The sequence below is a fragment of the Clupea harengus genome, chromosome 2 (assembly GCF_900700415.2).
Source record: "Clupea harengus chromosome 2, Ch_v2.0.2, whole genome shotgun sequence".
Lineage (NCBI taxonomy): Eukaryota > Metazoa > Chordata > Actinopteri > Clupeiformes > Clupeidae > Clupea > Clupea harengus.
The window spans coordinates 28,250,857-28,271,154 of NC_045153.1; the positions used below are offsets into that span (position 1 = coordinate 28,250,857).

The following is a 20,298-nucleotide window of genomic DNA, read 5'->3' on the forward strand; positions in this document are numbered from 1 at the left end:
CTCCTCTTCCTACACGGCTGGCCATGCAGACTCAGAGTGCAGAGAGGCTGCTGCATTGCAGAGCTCCCCCCCCCACCTACCATCGCTCTCCCTTTCTTTCTCTTTCTCTTTCTCTTTCTCTCTCTCTCTCTCTCTGTCTCTGCAGGGAGCCCACAGCCTGAAGGGGGACAAAGCACACGGGGGAGCGACTGGCCTGCCGTGGCCCGGGGATAAAGCAGCCACAGTAGCCACAGTAGCCACGGTAGCCACAGCCAGAGCCGTCCACCAGGGATGAGAGTGTATGGAGCCTCTGCTGTGTTCTCCTCAACCACAGCTGGAGCTGGAGATAAGCGAGCCTCATAAAACAGCCTTCTGCAGCGGGGCCAGAGAGCCCAGCACCCTGCCTCAGAGAGGGGCCTCGCTATCTGACAACAGCAGTTAAGCAGAGAGGATGGGGGCTGCCAAAAAAGTTTCAGAACTGGAGGCAGAGTTTGCTGAGGTTGGGTGATGGACCATCCATGCGGGCTCAGAAACCAATCCATACTAATAGCAATAGACTGGGGTCAATCTGGTCCTGTGCTGACACACCTGGCAGATCCACTCCATATCAGGAACCAGATCTGCCCCTGAGTCGTCAGCCATCAGCTCTGAGGTCCCAGCTAAGACGGAGTGACTCTCAAAGTGACACTGCGACTCTATACAATAATAATTCACTCCAGTGTGGCCACAGAGGCCACTAGTGGGGAACCCAATCCACAGAGGCCAGAGGCCAGAGGCCAGAGGCGCTGCTGCTGCCACTGCTCATGTTGGGATGGAGGAAATGGATGGGAGTGACAGAGGAATCTGAACTGCAAATTTAGACGTTATCATTCACTTGAGTTAACTAGAAAAAGCCAGAGAAGGACAGGGACATATGGAAACCACTATAAGTAAATAGGACCATGTCATGTTGTATAATGGAATGGAACATCATGTTAAAAAATATACATTTATTATTCAGCTGTTCCATATATTCTTTGATGTTAGTTAGTTTGTTAGGGGCTCCCAGTCCTTGGAAGTTTGGTCTTTCACGGTCTAGGTCTTCGCTTCTTCCCACCATCTCTTTGATATTGTCCAATTATACCCAGCCTGTTTGTAACTGCTGACCCTAATTGCATGATCCAACTCCATTCTGTGTTCCAGCTCCAGGTAAACTAGGCACAAACATAGTCTAAGTTTTACCACTTCGTCCACATAATGATCTCATTGCAATTTCCAGTGCAAATGCTACAACCAATCAACAGCACATCAATATGATGTGTTGAAGACACACACACACACATACACACACACACACACACACACACACACACACACAGACACACACACACACACACACACACACACACACCACACACACACACACACACAGTCGGCTGAGTCACTAACATGTGAAATAGGCTTCACACATTGTTGCTGACATATGGACTGCCCCTGGGACTGCTATTGATGCTAGTCTGGTTTAAAGGTTGTGTGAAGGCAGGAGAGGGGGGAGTCTCAGCAACCAGCGTTAACTCACTGGTGCCTCATCAGCTTGTGAACCAGTGTGTGACTCAGAGAGAGAGAGAGAGAGAGAGAGAGAGACAGAGAGACAGAGAGAGAGAGATACAGCCCAGATGGCCGCAGGAAAGAGTTGAAAGACTTGGTTCCGTCAGATGGCATGACCTCATCTGTAGTTAATAAATAAATAAAATCGGGTCTCACACATTCGCTCACAGACAAACACAGACACATGCACAAACACACACAAACCAAGACATACATTGACAGCCATGCATGCCTGTGTGTGTGTTGTTGTTGTCTGGATAAATGTGGTGGCAGCAGCAGCAGCGGCAGCAGCCTGAGGCGGCTTGGGGAGGGGGTTTGCTGGCGAAGCGGCTGGCCTCTCTCACCCTGCGCTGTGTGTGGGTGGCAGCAGCTCACAGGCCTCTCCTCACACATTAACATGGAGGTAAATATCCATTAGGATCTGCAGCACAGCCTCTATAACACCCCCCCTCATCTGCTCTGAGCCAGGCTGCAAACACAACCCCCCCCCCCTCCCTCGCTTGCTGGGCACGGATGTGGATGATGGGCTGTCTGCCGCAGTGCTAATAACAGAGGAGCCTTACCACAGATGTATACAAATGTGTGTGTGTGTGTGTGTGTGTGTGTGTGTGTGTGTGTGTGTGTGTGTGTGTGTGTGTGTGTGTGTGTGTGCGTGTGTGCGTGTGTGTGTGTTCTTGTATTCCTGTGTGCATTTTCATCCATGCATGTGTATGCGTTTCTGTGTGTGTGTGTGTGTGTGTGTGTGTGTTTGTCTCTGTGTGTGTGTGTGTCCTGATTATAAGCCTTTTGTTTGGGTTCTTCTGCTGCCCCACGTGACGCTCATCTCCACAGTGGAGGGTGCGCTTCGCCCACACAGAGGGCAGAGCGCTGAGAGGCAGCCGAGAGACTCGACACCCACCACCTCTACAGCCTCGACAACACTCACACAGACCCACTGGAGGACAACACTCACCAAACACAAAGCCTCATAGACACACAAGAGCACCTTATTCAGGGTCCGCTGCCTACGGATGTGCTTCATAATCAATCAAAGCAGTGTGAGTGAGCATCTGACCTTCACAGAGGGTAAAGTCTTGGCTTAAATCTGACTAGTCTACAGAGAGTGCACTGAATGTCATTAATCTGAGCTGAATTGCTAATCACAGAATAGTAAACATTATCTTTTGCCTTCATGCTCTCATTCGGATTATGGCAGCTTTTGTCTCATCTGTATCTTTTTGTGCTGTGGGGAAAAAGAGTGTGTATCTGTGCACACGTGCCCATACTTGTGTGTATGTGTGTTAGGGGATGAGTGCCACCATGTGTGTGTGTGTGTGTGCAGGTGTCTGTGTGCGCATGAGTGGAGGGAGTGTAGAATCTCTACCTGCTGAGATGGTGCTACGCTGCAGTAGCGAGTGGTAGTCAAGTCAGGTGAAGGCCTCGCTCCCCTGTAGAGACTCAGGATAGTGAAGTGACCAGCGGGGGACGATGAGCAAGTCGTAATGTCCAATGTACACCTGGAGAGAGGAGGAGAGGCACAAGAGAGGGGTCTGAGCAAAACACAGAGGACACAGCAACACATGAAATAGGGGATGCTTTTGTGTGCTCGCACAGTGTGAGTGTGTGGAGGCGTGAATGAGTATAGTTATGTCTGTGCGTGTGTGTGTGTGTGTGTGTGTGTTTCTGTGTGTGTGCGTGGGTGTTTGTGTGTACTGTGCAAGTGTTTTTGTAAGTGTGAAGTACAAAAACCCATTCTACTGTAAAAACAAATCTTAATGATATTCAAGGCTGCATTTTCCAGAGTTATACGAGGTGAACGCGCATGTTCTGATGTGTCAGATCTCATGAGGCCTGCCTATGCTGTGCACAACGTAGAGGATCTTCATGGCTCATTTCTTCAGTTGTGTTTCTCTTTGTGAGGAGTACGCTGTTTAAACCTTGACAGCTGTTTTCACAGTCAACAGACAATGAAGCACTCTTCCATGATTTCCCCTCATTGATGTGTCATGTTCGGTGGACAACCAGAACCGCGAACACATACTGATACTCATACACACACATCATGCCCCATCTCTCTATCTCTCTCTCTCTCTGTGTGTGTGTGTGTGTGTGTGTGTGTGTGTGTGTTTGTGTGTCTGTGTGTGTCTGTGTGTGTGTGTCTGTGTGTGTGTGTGTGTGTGTGTGTGTGTGTGTGTGTGTGTGTGTGTGTGTGTGTGTGTGCATTTCTAGGGCAGGCATGCACCAAATGATTTGAGACACACTGGCACAGTGAAGGATGCTACCCCGAGGGACTCTCATGAGCTGTCAGTAGCTCAACTAGTGGGAAAGAAAAAGTCTCAAAATGGTTGCCAGGGCTGCAGAGTGGATGGACTAGGATCTGAGGGAGCTGAAATACTTAACACACCACAGGATGAACGAAAAGTGATTGAAACATTTTAATTGAAAGGCAGTACACAAAGCTAACCCTGATCCTGTTTAGGTAAATGTGATCCAATACTATAAGAAGCCTACATCACAAGAAATTCCTATAGAAATTAGTTATGTATCACACATGTTATACCGTGATACCAAGACACCCTGATTCTAAAGGAGATTACTTCAGCAACTTTGAGAGCTGGATGTTACATAAGACAGATAGCACTGTGTACTTCGAAGTCAGTTGTGCTGCCATTTTGGTAATCTGACTGATTGACAGGCCACAACATGTCTAATCTGGGTCACTGTGTGGTCTGATATAGAACATATAAGTGTACGTCTAGGATAGAAATGAAAGGGGTATCTGCTATTCAGAAAATAAAATAAAGCATTCCCTTCATTTCTAAACCAAGTACTTCAGACTTTTCACATTTCGGGCTCTAATTCCATTTGCCCAGTCATTTGTCTCATACCGTCTGCTATGGCACTTAAAAGATCTACAACATGCTTTAATTATTTAAATATTCATAATTGTATTCATCTATACAAGTCCTCACATTCGATACCTTTAAGATCTAACAGTGCTTAAAAGCTCTGGAGCACTCTGGGTTACACCATGCCCATAAATCATGACTGAACTGACGGGAGAAGAGAGGTTAGGAGGTGGAGGGACAGACAGACAGACAGACACTCTTATCAGGCTGTCCCCGTTACAGGGGGTTTAATGGACTCTGATGACTGGAGATTAAGTGCTGAGGACTTAACTTGCATGAGTAAGCATTCCCCACGGCCATTTTGAGAAGTGCCCCCCTCGTTGATATAGCTGAGCAGCCACATCTCTACACTCGTGAAGAGGAGCGCGGCTAAGCATGGTGGGATAGCTTCATACTGTCAACGAGGTCAGGAAATACCCCTATAACTCCCAGATGTCAAAATAGATAATAAGCCAGAAAAGTCTACCCGGTTTGCTAGAAGCTAGATATTGGGATGGGAGATTACTGGCTGATGTGGGAAGGAAACCTCAAGTTCCACGGTGTATTGTTGTGACTGAGACCAGACAGGGTGTTTACTCTCCTGAGTTAACAAATCCCTTTCAAGTTGCGATTGAGGAAGCATTTGAAAGGAAGGAGCTAAAATATGCGGAACAGGTAGCCGAAGCGGAGGAACGAGGTTGGCAAGCACACGCAAGACCGGTGGAGATAGGTGTTAAAAGCTTTGGAGCTAGATCAACCACAACACTTCTGTTGAATTTTGGTTTTCAAGGACGGTCACTCAAAGGAGCTTTGAAGGAGTATTCTGAGGCTGCTGAAAAAGCAAGCCAGTGGTTGTGTCTGAGGTGCTCCCAGACTACTTGGGGTCATGAATTAACACTGAGCAATCTTGTTAAGGTGTATCCTGAGGTGTATCGGTTGTTGTCTCTGGTAGTGGCACGTGTCCTAACCCATCACGAGGTTGGAGTGGGGTGGCTCTGGGGTGCCACATACCATTGTTCAGCCTTCTGGAGTGCCTAATTCAACAAAACAATGCTGAAGGAGGGTGCCTGCTTGAAATGCTCAGAAAGAGAGCTCTGTTGTTGTTGTTGTTGTTGCTGCTCATGTTCTATGTTTGGACAATTGTTATATTGGGTAGGTTAGGTTGTTGGGTAAGAGTACTTGCAATATGACAGTGTATAACTAAAAAAAGAATGAATGAGGAGGGTTCATTAAGGTTTGAAGTATGTTTAAGTGTTTAAGGTTTGAGAGATTATCCTCTTGTCCTGTGTTAATATGTGTTAGCAAAGTAGCATGCTGGGCTAATCTATCTGTTCTATAGAATAGATGATTCTTGTAAAAGTTGCGCAAAAATACTGTACGTGTGATCAAATAAAAGCCATGACGGCAGGATTTTGAGTGTGTTGCAACCGTGCACTAAAGCATAAAGATGTGAGCAGTATTTCAGCACACAGAATCATGGCGGCGAGCCCAACCCCAGGCTGCCCTGCATATTTACAGACTGATGTACGTATGTATGTATGTATGAGGGGGCTGAGGGGAGCCTGGTGGGAATTGAATGTGAATGGGCTGTAAATCCTTGATTGATTGGGCCCATGAGGGTTTCCCTTTAGCTGAAAATGACCCACACTGTTGACCGGTGTACTGTAAATAACAAATCACTCAATCACTTTCATCATCATTACAGAGGCCAATAATATGTGTGTCTCAGGGGCAGGTTGCATCCTGCTAAAAGTGTGTGTGTGTGTGTGTGTGTGGGTGTGTGTGTGTCTATAGCCATGGGGCAACACATTAATAAAAACAGCCCTGTCTAGTTATCATCCATGGTGACAGAGCAAGTCATGGCTGTTGTTCCCGGAAGCCAAGAAAAGCCTCAGACCTAATCCTCCCTCAGCCTCTTAAAGCCCCAGCTCAGAGAAGAGCTGCCTAAAGTTCAGGAAAGTTGTCAGGGCCAGAGAGATTTCAGGGACGAGATCTCCAGAAGACAGAGGGAGAGCGTGGGAGAATTTTCCCTTTGACAGGCTGAAGTTTGTGTGTGTGCGTTTGTGTGCGTGTGTGTGTGTGAGTGTGTGTGTGTGTGTCTGAGTGAGGGAAGGGGGGCTTGAAAGAAAAAGGAAAAAGTATGGGGGGATGAAGAGGGAGATAGAGGAAGGTCAACAGGAAGTGACTGAGGAGAGAGAGGGAGAGATGAAAGAAGGAGAAGGGGTCAAGAGGAGGAAGAGAGAATCACAGACAGAGTGAGCAGAAAGTGTGTGTGTGTGTTTGGGAGGGGGGGGGGGGGACTATTACAAGATGGAGACAGAGATGGTGGAGGTGCCAGAAGCAAGTGAGAGAGACAGAGAGTAAGAGAGAAAGGGTCACAGGGGAGAGTAAGAGCAAGGCTCTTCAGCTACCGCCACGGGGAACCGAGGCGGAAAAGCGAGTGATTTTCTCCTGCGCTCCAAACAAGTGCTGCTGGATACGCTGCCAAAACTCCACCATGACTCATCCTCCACAAATAGGCCTCAGACAGTATGTTCACAAGTGAAAAACACAAATAAGATACATAACACAAACACAGGCCTCGGGTTCATCAGGCCTCTCGAACGCTCTCAGAACATGAATGTCCCTCGACAGAGCAAGCAACCTGGTAAGGCAGCGCAAGGGAAAGTATGACCGTGGCGGCAGAACTTAGAAAAAAGCTGTCCAGACCACAAAGCTCACAATAGTAGACATTCCTCTGGCTATTCAGGAAGTCATTAAGTGATTTTTCGGACCATATAGCATCTAAATTGGTCTTGCTATGCTTTCCCACAACACCCATGACCCATTCAGCAGCACAGGAATAAGTTGACTCATTGGACTACGGAAGGAAGCAGGGTCATGGCACCTTCGGATCCTTAATGGTGGCTTTCCCTAATCACTATGGCACTAGAGCAGGCCTGTTAGCATTAGCACAGCACATTAGCACAGAAATGCCTTAATACATGTAGTATCGTCTTGAATGGAGGAGAGCAATATGCTTCATAGTGATGCTTCAGATTTTCCAGTGAATACACACTAATCGAGTACAACAGATGGCACGGAGTCGTCCCATGCTGAAGAGCTATGTTCACCCCAGTGCCATGGCGGGCGACTGCGCATTAAAGCTACATTCACACTCACGCTGTTTGTTGAATCTCTACACGTAGGGGGAACATGTGCTCGCCCTCTCTCAGTTTATAGGGGGTTTTACTTTTCCCCTCGCGCTACACTTTGCCATTAATCAAAGGCTAGCCTGTGACTCGCTCCTGTAAACATCACTCTGTAAACAAACACACCAGCGCTAGCAGAGATGAATCATCCCAAAGGTGACTCTGTCTGCGGGTGACTCATTCACACAGAACACCTCTAGCCCACATATGACTGATGACTCTGCAAACCTGTGTTGAAACTGCAGACGTCACTTTCAAATAGAATTATGCAGCTTCGAAGTGATAATGCTGTTAAAGCCCAGTTGTTATGGCATTCATCATACCATAACACGACACGAGCCACCCGACCACTCGCACATCCTCAGTCCCAGGACTATTATTCAAAAGTTACCAAGCGAGTTATTGGCCAGAGAGATTAAGCTCACACAAGGGACACCATCCTACAAAGTATAAGACAAGTTTAGTCAAGATCAAGAAAGCATTCAACTTGTCCACACAAAAATAGCTCCATACCTCATATACCCAGCATCTGACCGAGAAGCACATACCCACACCATCAAGCTCCCTTGCCTGTGGAAAGGGTCTACATTTTTAAACAGGAGCTCGGGGCTGGACGACACCTCAGCATTCCCCTCTCTGACTCTCAGGTCCTGGTTATGCTTTCAGCAGATATAACTCAGGCCCTCTCTCTTCCTTACCGACCGCCATCCCAGCAGCCACCTGTGTGCCCATGTTTAATGTATCACTCAGAGGCGAGGGTTAAAATAAAGTTGTTGTTTTTGAAAGGGGAATCGGAGGGTAGCGCTCATGAATTTCAAATCCTTCCACTGCGGATGAGGCTGCTCCCCCACGGAGGCAGTGAAGGACTGATCTGATCTTCCATCGCCTTTGAACTACGAGAGGTGCTAGTGTGCAACCTTGGTGAAATCTGCTGTGAAAAATTCCAGCCATTTGTAAAACATATCAACTGGGTTATAGTCTGACTAGTAAGCGTACAAAGACATGTTGGCATGAAAGGCTGCATCATTTTGTGTTTAGTGTGTGGGGAGATACACACATCAGATGTAACAATGGAATATTAACTTAGAAAAATGGGAACATCCTTTCTGTGCCTACCAGGAGACTCCAGAAAACATCTGCTTTGCATAAGCATTGGTACATTTGGAGTGCTGCCAAATTCTCTCCCTGCCGTCTTCTAAACATATGAAAAAAAAAAATGACTTCGGTAAGTCTTCAGTGCAGTCTCAAACATAAGACCATTCTAGAATATGCAACTGCATTCATTTTTCCATCCTATCTTAAAGCTTAATGATTTTATAACTCTCATCCCCTTCCTCCACTACGTCCTTCACCCCCCCTCTCTCTGTCTCTCTCTCTCTATCTTATACTACCTCTCTCTGTCTCTCTCTATCTTATACTACCTCTCTTTTTTTCTCTCCTTTAAGCCTAAGGGAATGCAGTCCCCATTCCTCTGAAATCCCCTGAGCATGCGCTAACAGAGAGCACTCTATCTACTGTCCAGCGCACAAAACCATATAGATTTCCTACTTTTTAGCCAGCACTCCTCTGCCCAGACACAGAGCAGCAGGATTCTTGCGGCTCCTCTTAAGAAAGGCCTCCGTTCCTGACAAGTAACTGTAGAGGCAGAGGCTTCTAGCCGCATGAGCTACAGCCTCAGTTCCCCCAGTTCTAGCTCAGCCCCTCATCAAATCTGCCCGCACAAGTATAGGACATTCAGTGACAGGATCAGGCTCCCTAAGTTGGTTTTTGGAGGGAATTTCTCCCAGCTCAGTGCCAGCTGAGGTCTGCAGAGGATCACCAGTGGGTGTTTTTCAGGGCTACTTTACATGTGCTTCAATCACACATGGCTCCACACCGCACACTACAGTCAGCTGCAGTGGTGCAGTGTGTGTGATGGGGTCGTTTCAGAGCATGGGACCCGGGGAGGTGAGTGGGAGGGTGTATAGGGCATACAGTGCCCTCGAGAGAGCCAGCGTGAGCATGCAGGCTCACTAGTCCATAGCCAGTCCCACCCTGTGGTCAGGAACAAAAAAAAAACCCCAAAAGGCTGGGGTGTGACGGGCATCTACTTAGGTCATGTATTCACCACCAGAAGTGCTTGCATGGCCCACTTTACTTGGATTCACCATAATGCAATCTGACTTTTGCCCCCGATATGGAGCTGCAGTTGATGCTGATGTGCACACAGCGCTGTGCAACAGTGAGAGAGTAGAAATGCTCTGACCTGTCAAGTCAGTCAGCAGGCAGACCCCCCACCCCCCCAGGCCCCCCTTCCCTCTGTTCTGGTGATTACATCATTGGCTCTGCTGCTGCAGTGGCTCACTGTGGGGGAGCTGTCTCCTGCCAGCCTCCCCTGTCGTCCGGCTGAGCAGTCCAGCCACACAGGTCTGCTAAACTCCTCCACTCCTGGAGCTCCAGGTGGAGCTTTGGCTGGGTTTGACACACAGAGCACGCAGAGCATGACGACGGAGGAGGAGGAGAAGAGTAAGGGAATGTGAAAAAAAATGGAACCCATCTGTTGGTGTGTGCCTCCTCTTCGAATAACACTGGGCACTACTGGGGCTATTTATGTTTTTGGAATTTTGCTGTTGATTTAATTTTTTTGAGATTTTTTCGTCTCGTTCGGCTAACTCGAAATACATCAAGACTTAAAATGCCTCTATTTCTAAGAAGGCCACACACATAGCCATGGACAAAACACACACACACACACACACACACACAGCCCCCCCTACTTGCTGTGAAGCGAAACGCAGTCAGAAACGGAGGCTCTAATTGCTGCCGTGTCAATAAGGACAGCAATTGGCCCACTGCAGAATGGCCTTCATTTCCTTCTCTAATGAAGGGTTTGCTTTTCCCTCGCTGGAGCGACCCTGGGCCGATGCCACGGACTCCATACTCCACTTCTTCATTATTGGTAAATTGAGGCACTCCGATGTAGACAGCGCCATATTAGCGCAATATGGCTGATGGTAGATACTCTGGTGTGGGTGAGACGAAATGTTCTCCAGCCCCACAGGCCTTTGCCACAGACTCCTCTGGTTAGTTCTGCGCGAGGCGGGACGCATGAATCCGGAGCAGCAGCTCTCAGCGTGACCTTATGTGGCTTTTGACATGCGGGCTTGAGAGAGCAGAGACTAAACGAATAAGAAAAGGTCAGGCACTGTGACTGTCTGTCATGCTTGAAGGGAAAAACAGAAAGAGGAGAGAGGAAGGAGGGAGAAGGCAGGCTACCAAAGTTTGTTTGTTAAGTGTATGCCTACGTATGCCTACATATGCCTTTCCATACATTTGACGATAGGGTAGCAGGACAGTGGTTTTCAGTGACTTATAAAATGCCTCCATTTGAGTGTATGGCCCTACCTGATACCTGTGCCATTGGTGTGCCTGGTAACATGCCGACTCATCCTAGCACTGGACTGGGGCATGGCCTGAGTCTGGCCCTGACTAGCGCGTGATGGATGGTGTCTAGACAGCCCACGTCACCGTCACTTAGCCTCACGCCTAACCGTTAGCTCAGCCAAATAACACAAACACCTCCCCGGTGCATTTCTGTTCACACTCCCCCCAGCACACACACACACGCACACACACACACACACACGCGCTCACACACGCACACACACACGCACACGCACACACACACGCACACGCCTGCACACACGCACACACACACACACACACACACACACACGCATGCACGTGCACACACATGTAGGTGTCAGAAACATGACAACAGACTGAGACATTACAGATTGCCCCGATTCATACGGACATCAGATCAATAGACAACAGCACAACATTTATCCATCGTCTTTCATTGATAGGCAGGCAGAGAACTGTGACTGCAATGGCAAGAGGAGGGACAGAAGGACAGAAAAAAAAGAAAAAGAAAATAAAAAAAACGACCGAAATGAAAGCGGGACAGAGAGAGAGGCAGCCGCGGAGGAAAAAGCCGGTGCTAGGAGAAGCAGCCCTACTCAGCGACACACTCTTAATGTGCCAGAGCATCAGCCACAGTGACGCAGCATCTCTGCAGTCCAGACACACACACACACACACACACACGCACACAAAGGAAGAGAGGGACAAAGCATGACAGAACGAAACAACACAAGAAAGAGAAAGAGACAGGGGAGAGAAAGATAGAGAGAGAGAGAGAGAGAGAGAGGGAGAAGAGGGAGGGAGAAGAGAGAAGGGAAAATAGCAATAAATGGAAAAGGTCCCTACCTGCGGAGAGCAGACTGAAACAATGAAGCCAGGCTTCAGCTCGGCACAGAGCGGGCGAGAGACAGAGGGAGAGAGAGACAGAGGCACTCGTGGACCTGCAGACACACAGACGGACAGACAGACAGACAGAGGGAAATGGGCCAGGTGAGTGCTGGGTGTTCTCGCGGTCCCTTCTCTTCTGTCATGTGACTTCCACGGCTACACAGAGCGCCGACAGGTTCAGGCAAAAGCAGCCGGCTCCACTCTCACAGTGGCTGAGAGATAGCTCTACTCTCCACTCCCTCTCCCTCACACACTAACACACACACACACACGCTCCCGCACACGCACACACACACACACAGTCTGTCTGCCAGCCTTCAGCAAGCCAGGCTGTGGTGCAGGGGTTTGGGAGGAGGGAGGGGGCGAGTGAGCGAGAGAGTGGAGGGAAAGGGATGTGTGTGTGTTTGTCGGAGGGGAAAGAAGAGAGTGCGAAAAGGAAAGCAAGAAAGGAGAGAAAATGAATGGATGAGGTAAAATACTATATGAGGAGTAGGTGGCCCTTAACTCAAACCGAGGCAAAAACAGGGGTGAGGAATGAATGAATCCATGAGTCATTCTGATAGAAACTTCCAGAAACAGTCCATTGTTTCCCTGTACGCCTGCAGCGAGATCATATATATTGTTCTGCATGACTCAAAGGATGCCACCATTATATTTATAAATTCCAACAGGATGTGTGTGACAACCCCCTTCCTCCCTATGCCTCCTTAATTCAGTCTAAATATGTGTTAATTCCCATGATGCCCTGCAAGTCCTCAGATGAGTGACAGTATTTGAAGGTGTTGTCTGTGTGTGTGTGTGTGTGTGTGTGTGTGTGTGTGTGTGTGTGTGTGTGTGTGTGTGTGTGTGTGTGAGTGAGTGTGTGTGTGTGTGTGCAGTGGAGGTGGGATTAGAGTCAGATCCTCTCTGTGAGGGTCTGATGACAGGGGTGGCGTGGCTCAGCTCGCCCCCGTGTGGAACGCTTGCACCATCCCCAGCCCATGCGTTCATTAGCAGGCACGCGGCTTACAGACGGCACAGAGACACAAAAGTGCATCCTGGCAGGTGACTCACTAACTCCCTGCACACGGCCCCTTTATGCACCTTATAAAATGCACCTCGCTGCCAAGCACCCGTACCACACTGCCTGCGGTCGCTTCATCTCTGGCCCCTGTGATCTTGTGCATCACTTGCGCTACTGACTGGAGCTGTGGCCCATGCAGGGCTCCTACGGGCACTGAGTGGCATCGTCTCTACGCTGGCTCTACCCTCGGGTGGGAAAGAATGCAGCCTTGGCATGGCCCAATTAGCACTCTGCACACTGTGAACAAAGTGCAGGGCGGCGCCAGGCCTACGACAGGGTCCATGGCGGGGACAAAGAGCCTGGCTGCCTCTTCCTGTGGAGGGGAGGGTGAGGAAAGACCCACATGACCCAATTAGCCCTGCAGGCTCCATGGGTGTTCCCCGCTATTCAACCCCCCCACCACCCCCCTACATGTGCTGCATGGCCTGCTCAATGTGTGACCTGGGCTTTAACCAGACAGCTGGACATGAAGGTGTTTTGTTTCAGTGATTGTGTTTGGTTTGTTTTTGTGCGTGGTGATGGTACTGTTTTGTTGTTGCTTGACCTCTGTGCTAATTGCAGTTCCGTGCTATTTGGCGGGGAAATAATGGTCCCGGGTCTCTGAGGTACACGCTCACCTTTCCTAACTGTGTGACCCTCACCATCCTGATGAACCAGACCAGATTCCTCACAAACACATTTTTCTGGTCCACCGATCTTTGACAGGTCCGCAAAAAAGCCCCTAACATGGCTGTGCTTGGACTAGAGTAGCTGAACTCCCCCCAACCACCCACTGCATCCCCTTCCAACAGGCAGTCAATAGAGCTGCCAGCCCCTCCGTCTCACCCCCACCTCCAGTCCTCCGTCTCACCCCCACCTCCAGTCCTCCGTTTCACCCCCACCTCCAGTCCTCCGTCTCACCCCCACCTCCAGTCCTCCATCTCACCCCCACCTCCAGTCCTCCGTCTCACCCCCACCTCCAGTCCTCCGTCTCACCCCCACCTCCAGTCCTCCGTCTCACCCCCACCTCCAGTCCTCCATCTCACCCCCACCTCCAGTCCTCCGTCTCACCCCCACCTCCAGTCCTCCGTCTCACCCCCACCTCCAGCCCTCTGGCTCCCCCGCCGCTGAGACCATTCTACATTATGCACTTTGGCCTGCCGCGTCAGAGTGGGCAGGCAACTCTGTTGAATGCACTTCCTTGGTAAGCCCAGGCGTCTGCCGGTCCAAAAATACAGCATCTGATGGGTTTAGCTTTGCATGTGGTGCCAGGGACAGGAGGAGTGGTAGCCCGGACAGTGGCGCAAACGCAGGCCTATTTCTATGCACCAAAGCCAAGAGGACAGAGGCAGCGTGGGAGTTCCTCGTTCTGTCCCTCGGGACAAAGAAGAGTGCTGGATATGTGCTGGCTGGGGAAATGTGTGTGGGCATGAAGGAAGGACGCTATTCTTTGAAGACTGGAAGCAATTTTGCCCATGTCTATCTTAACATTGTCATGATTGCAAGTGCAGACTACATGGGTGTGGCAAAGTGTGTAGGAGAGTATCAGAGAAGAGAAAGAGAGATAATAAGAAAGAGGGAGTAAGCAGAGACAGAAGGGAGGAATAATAGAACAAAAGACCAACGCGTAAAAGAGTATTTTAGGTCTGAATGTGTGTTTGTTTTGTTTGGGAATCTTAACAAACCACAGATGGATATGATATGAAATTATAGCAAGACACCAAACCCAAACCCTTTCTACCGCCCAGCCCCAAAACAGAGCTTCATGTTTGCCCACATGGACTCACTTAGCGACAAACAGTTCAGGCCTTCAGTTTTCACATAGTGCAAGGCTGCCCGTGGGCTCTGCGCGGTGGAGACACAAAGACGTAAACACCTCAATCAATCGGTCCCAGGGGGCAGCCATAACAGCGGAAGTGCCTGGGGGAGGAACCGTTTTCTCTTCCAGCCACGTTCACAGATGGACCCCATTAAAGCGACACCTTCAGCACAATCAGTCACACAACTCATGGCTGTCAATGGCCATCAATGACCTCCATGACCCCGATGACCTGCAAAAACCAATTAATTGTTCACCACATACGATGGGTCAGCTTGCCTGTTAAGTCTGTCCGACTCAACACTATCATTGACACAGCTACTCCTCGTAGCTGGCTCTCTGTTTGTCGGGCATGTTTATTCTTTTGTTTGTCAAGGGAGAGAGTATAGGTTGGGGGAGGGGGGGGGGGGCTGTGGTGGACAGCTCTGCCTCCTCTGAGGTGCTCTGTGTGGGCAGAGAGTGTGGGGGCAGTCCTGGGCCAAGGCTGCTCATCCAGCCCTATCCACCAGCGTGCAGTAGCAACACGGTTACCCAGCAGCCAGCCCTCTATCAGAGTAAACACTCCAAACATGGAGGATGACAGAAACAGACAAACAGGGACAGAGATGACATGAGAAATGACAGACACGCTTGAAAAGAGAGAGAGAAAAGAGTGATGTAAGAGAATGAAAGAAATTGTGTCAGAGAGACTGATGAAGAGGAAAATGTGAGCGAATGAAAGCGAGAGAAAGTGACAGTAAGGGAGAATTGTGAAGATGGTTGCGTGCTCAGAGCGAGACGCTCTGCACCTGAGACCCCTGGGCTCTGGCGGGGTCAGACAGGTGGCCCACTGCCCAGAGACGCATCAATCCTGACGGACAAAACTCTAAACTCTCCCTCCCAGAAGCACCATAGAATTACTCTGACCACAATCTCAATTCTTTAACTGACAGGACAATAAGGCCATAGAGTGCACGTGAGGATGACAAAAAGGTACAAAGCCAACAACCTGGACACCCAGGTTCAGCTCATCAGCAAGTCGGCTTCCACACTAATTAAACGTTTTGCCATTCCATTTTTCTTGTGTGTGTTGCTCTATCCAGCCAATCTGGCTAGGCTAATTGGTCTCTTGTGAGAGCAGAGGGGGTGGGGGGATAGGGGAGAGAGATAGGGGAGGGAGAGGCTGCAATGTCAGACATTTATAAAGCAATACGGGGGGGGCATTCCAAGCCCTTCATTAACAGCATCGCTTTCATCTCTGTCAGAGCCCAAAACCAATTTCTACAGGTTTACCATCTTCCCTGGCCCTGGTCCTATGCTCCTACTACAGAGCTCTCCTCCCTTTCTGTGCTGAACTGGTATCTGATCACGTGCAGCAAAAAAAGGCCCATTGGAGAAAAAAAAAAACAGTATCGATCACAAACCAAGGCAGTGCAGTCCATTTGCCTCACCGGCTGCTGTCAATACATTGATGTACACAAGCGCTTGTACATGGGGGCCGGGCCGGCGTGGAGAGAGCTAGTGAAATAGTGGGGGGAAATAATAAAGTGGCCTAAACGGGACGATGGAGTGCAACGGGTTTGGTGCCAGAGTAGATATTTCAGTGGTATTCTAATGGACCATTAAAGAGAATCACACATTTAATCTCAGCTGTTTAATGGCACAGAGGTTGTTGAGATATGGAGCAATAAAGATGCAAATGGTCTTTTCTCTGCCATCGTAAACCGCATGACATGTCTTGCAAAATAGAGCACTAGAAGATTTGTACGTATATGGTATAGCTATATCACCTGATATTACATGTGACAAATAACAATGATAGATTATTCTGGAAACCTGAACCTGTAAGAATGCCACAGGCATTCGCTCAAATGGCTGCGTACCGCAGACAAAAAGATCTCCGTTCCTAGGCCGCATCTCCATGGCAACCCCAAAAAAGCGGCTCCTGGCCCGGCGAGACACACCCCGCCCAGAGCGGGCGCAACCCCCCTCTGGGAACAACCCCCAGGCGGGGGGGGGGGGTCATTGAGCTCACTGGCAGGCCCGCCTTAATTAACACCAGTCTGACCTTAATCTTTTAATGGAACCCGGCAGAGGCGGCGCAATCTTGCACTTCGCCTCCAATCACAGCAGACGCTCCCGCACACGGCCTCCCGCGGCAGATGCCCAACAGGTTGCCCGCGTCTATTTACACCCCGACAGGACACTGTGTCTTTGCTAATGGCTGTTCGGGCACTTGGTTGCCACTGTTACAAATGGTCGTTTTGACAAGACATCCAAAGGGAGAAAAAAAATAAATAAATAAATAAAAAAAACACCACCACACACATACCTCAACTCTCGGTGCACACTACGGCCCTGCTGTTAAAGGGACGCTTCTCCTCGTGAATGGCTTGACTAGGTCGTCTTTAATGAGTGCTACCTGTCCTGCTGTTGTCACAGGAGACACAGCGCTCTCCCGCCGGTGCTGTCTAGTGAGCGCTAGCGAAAGCGCTGGAGAAAGCGTTGGAGAAAGCTCCCTCCTCTCCTGCCTTATGGAACAGGACTCAGCGCAGGCAATCAGGCAACCCAGGCTGCTGCTCCCCTGGGACCAGCCTCTGATCAGGTGCTCAGCGTGTGTGCACCAGGCAATATGTCATGACCTACGACAGCTACATCTCACACGCAAACAGAGCACAAGCACTCCTTCCCAGTGACACCACTGCTTCTGAGGCGCACACGCTACAAAACACCACACCAAAGGTCTGTGGCTTTCCACCACAACTCAGCTTTTTAGAAATAGCACCCTAATGCTCTTTTAGTTTGTCAACCTGCGTTGACGCAGTTCCCAGTATTACCGCATGCTCCGTTGATGTGGGCGCTTGTCTTTGGGACTGCTGGATATGTCTGCTGGATCGAGGCCACAGCGCTTCCTCTAGAGTGGAAGCAACTTCGACAGCCTCTCAAACTAGACGCTCTCAGAGGCCGTGAGACTGCTCTCTCAGTGTTTGGCATTTCATACGGGAAATGGGCATCTTGTCGTGATGTGACAGGATCACTACCCTGTAATAATGTGTTTTCCTGAAATTCGATTTCAAGCTTCTTTTTTTTGTGGTGGCTGTGGGATCGATCCTTTTGTCTAGCTGTATTTTTTTCAGTTGCACTGCAATGCCTCAGCCTTCAGGCCCTGTTTTGGAAATCTAATGTTACGGGTTGATCCGTTCATCCTTAGAGAGAGTTAAGACTTCCTAATCTGATGTTAGCCATGACTTTTTATTTATTTATTTATTTATTTATTGGGCAGATTGGGGTGGGGGGTGGGGGGTGGTGGTGGCTGAACACGGGAGAGACTTAAAGATGCAGTTTCGCTAAAGGTTGTTGATAATTGAGCTCAACAGCCAATCAAATTACACCCCTCCCTTCTGTGCTCCTGACGCAGGTAAACAGTAGAAACTTAATGGCCTGCAATTAGAATGTGTGTAAATGTTAATGTTTCTTTTTTTATCCCTTCTCCTCATGCTCGAAAATCTAATTACTCATTGGTCCACAACTAAATTATGGGCTGCCTTTCATCACAAAAGCGCCCATTAGTGTCAAAGCACCGGCATAACTCCCCTCCACTTTCATGCCATGCTCTCTGACAGACAGACAGAATCAGCATCTCATTTTATTAGAGTGTCCATCACGGGGGACGTCAATGGCCAGGCACAAGCTGAGGTATTTCATTAAGCTGTCTAACATCAGGTGAGTGCCTCTCTCATTCCTCCCCTGTTACAGTAAATGCGCTCCCGCTTTAACAGTGTACATAAACTGCCCTCATAGTGAACAGTGCAAAAGCAGCTGTGTGACACGAAGAGACGTCGATGAGCAGGACGAGCAGAGCAAGGTGACCATCTGAGCTCCTGGTGGTCAGGGGGTCACGTGCACACCTGTTCCAGATCACGCAGTGTCACAGCACACACACACATAGGGGCGTTAATGCCAAGCTCCTTAGCCCAATGGGCCATATGTGGGCTGGGAAAAGCGCTCGCGCCGCTAGACTACAGACAGGATTGAGAGAGAAAGAGAGGGATATGAAAGTGGACGGGCTGAGGGATGAGAGCTGAAAAAGAAGGGATGAAGAGTGGGTGCACGGCTGTTGTGTTTTTCGAGTGGATCTGGATTTGTATTAGATCTTGAGCCCACCACCCCCACACCCCTCCTGTTACAGCCCGACTGAGGATGCGTTCTGTTGACAAATGGCCCCTGGAGAAGCTCACTCTGTGGAGCAGCCTGCCAGAGAACATAGCATGAGCCACACCGAGAGCTGGGCAGGGTTCAGCTGCTTTCTCTGTCCACCGTTAAAGACATGTCATAACAACCCATTGCAAATGAATTTGCTTCGACAGGGCAAGTCCACATAAGTGAATTAGCACCATCTCGATTACAATTACAACAACTGTCATGTCAGGTTTGGGTTCATTAGATGGCCGTGTGCCCCCTCCTCCCCTCCTGAGAGAGTGGCAGGGTGTGGTGCCCCATTCACCCGCCTCTAAACCACTGCGAGACGCCACACAGAGGAACTGGGGATGACCTCTTCCGCCCTCTCCGAACACCCACAGGGATTTCACTCTTCCTCTTTTCCCATCCTACCGCACTTTTTCCCTCCATTTCTTCCTCTGCTTTTTTTTTAGGTGCTGGCTGTTTTTCCAGCGGTAGTGATAATCATAAGAAGCTCATTGTTTTCGTCCTGTGTGTAGCCAGAGGCAGTGTAGCCATTCACCAGCCCCCCTCACCCCTCACCCCCCACCCCCATCCTGCCAAATTGTGTCTGCACACATTTATTCCCATCTCCCAGAACCGCCTGTTTCTCATCAGCATTTCCCCAAACCCGTCTTCCCTGTCTTCAGCACCCCCCACTGATTTAAGCTGTGTGTGAGACTACTGTGTGTGTGTGTGTGTGTGTGTGTGTGTGTGTGTGTGTGTGTGTGTGTGTGTGTGTGTGTGTGTGTGTGTGTGTGTGTGTGTGTGTGTGTGTGTGGAGGGAACTATAGTGAAGGCTGAAGGCGGTTGCAAAGGCAGATGTGTTTATTGTAGGTGGCCAAAGCTCTTTCCAGCTTAGGTTGAGTGAGCTGGAGATGACCCTGAATGGTGCAAGGATGAAGTCTGCAGCAAAGAACTAAGATCTTGTACACACACACACACACACACACACACACACACACACACACACACACACACACACTTACTCTTGGACACTGCACACAGAGTTCTTGGCCGAGGTGTCAAAAGAAGCTCTAACGGCCTCACTTCCTCCCTGTGCGTTTCTCTCCCTCTCATCAGTGCTTCATCCTGCTGTTTAGAGGAGCACAGGAAATTCCTCTCAACTGAAATATTCTTCCCATGGGCAAGGTTAGTGCGAAGGCCTAGATAGTACGGGAGAGAGGAAGTGCAGAGAGGGGCGATGCTCCAGAGAGGGCCCAGGCAGAGCACAGCTGAGGGGGAGGCAGCAGGATCACAACAGGAGGAGTTTAAGAGTCAATATTATTAGCCCCATCTGAGGCGAGGATGAGAAATATGTTC

The 20,298-nt window shown here is 49.4% G+C and overlaps 1 protein-coding gene across 19 annotated transcripts in view; it reads right to left on the reverse strand.

The window, feature by feature from the left end:
• Positions 1-20,298, reverse strand: part of map2 (microtubule-associated protein 2) — a 79,917-nt gene that overhangs the window by 42,259 nt on the left and 17,360 nt on the right. For 14 of the 19 annotated variants that reach the window (XM_031559704.2, XM_031559721.2, XM_031559726.2 and 11 more), the window contains exons 2-3: positions 11,876-11,970; positions 2,930-3,062 (exon numbers count right to left, since the gene is read on the reverse strand). The gene's annotated coding sequence lies outside the window, so the exon portion shown is untranslated. Of the gene's footprint in view, positions 1-2,929; positions 3,063-11,875; positions 12,213-20,298 lie in introns of those variants that run through there. The other 5 variants (XM_031559692.2, XM_031559788.2, XM_031559793.2 and 2 more) reach the window with 5 other exon arrangements.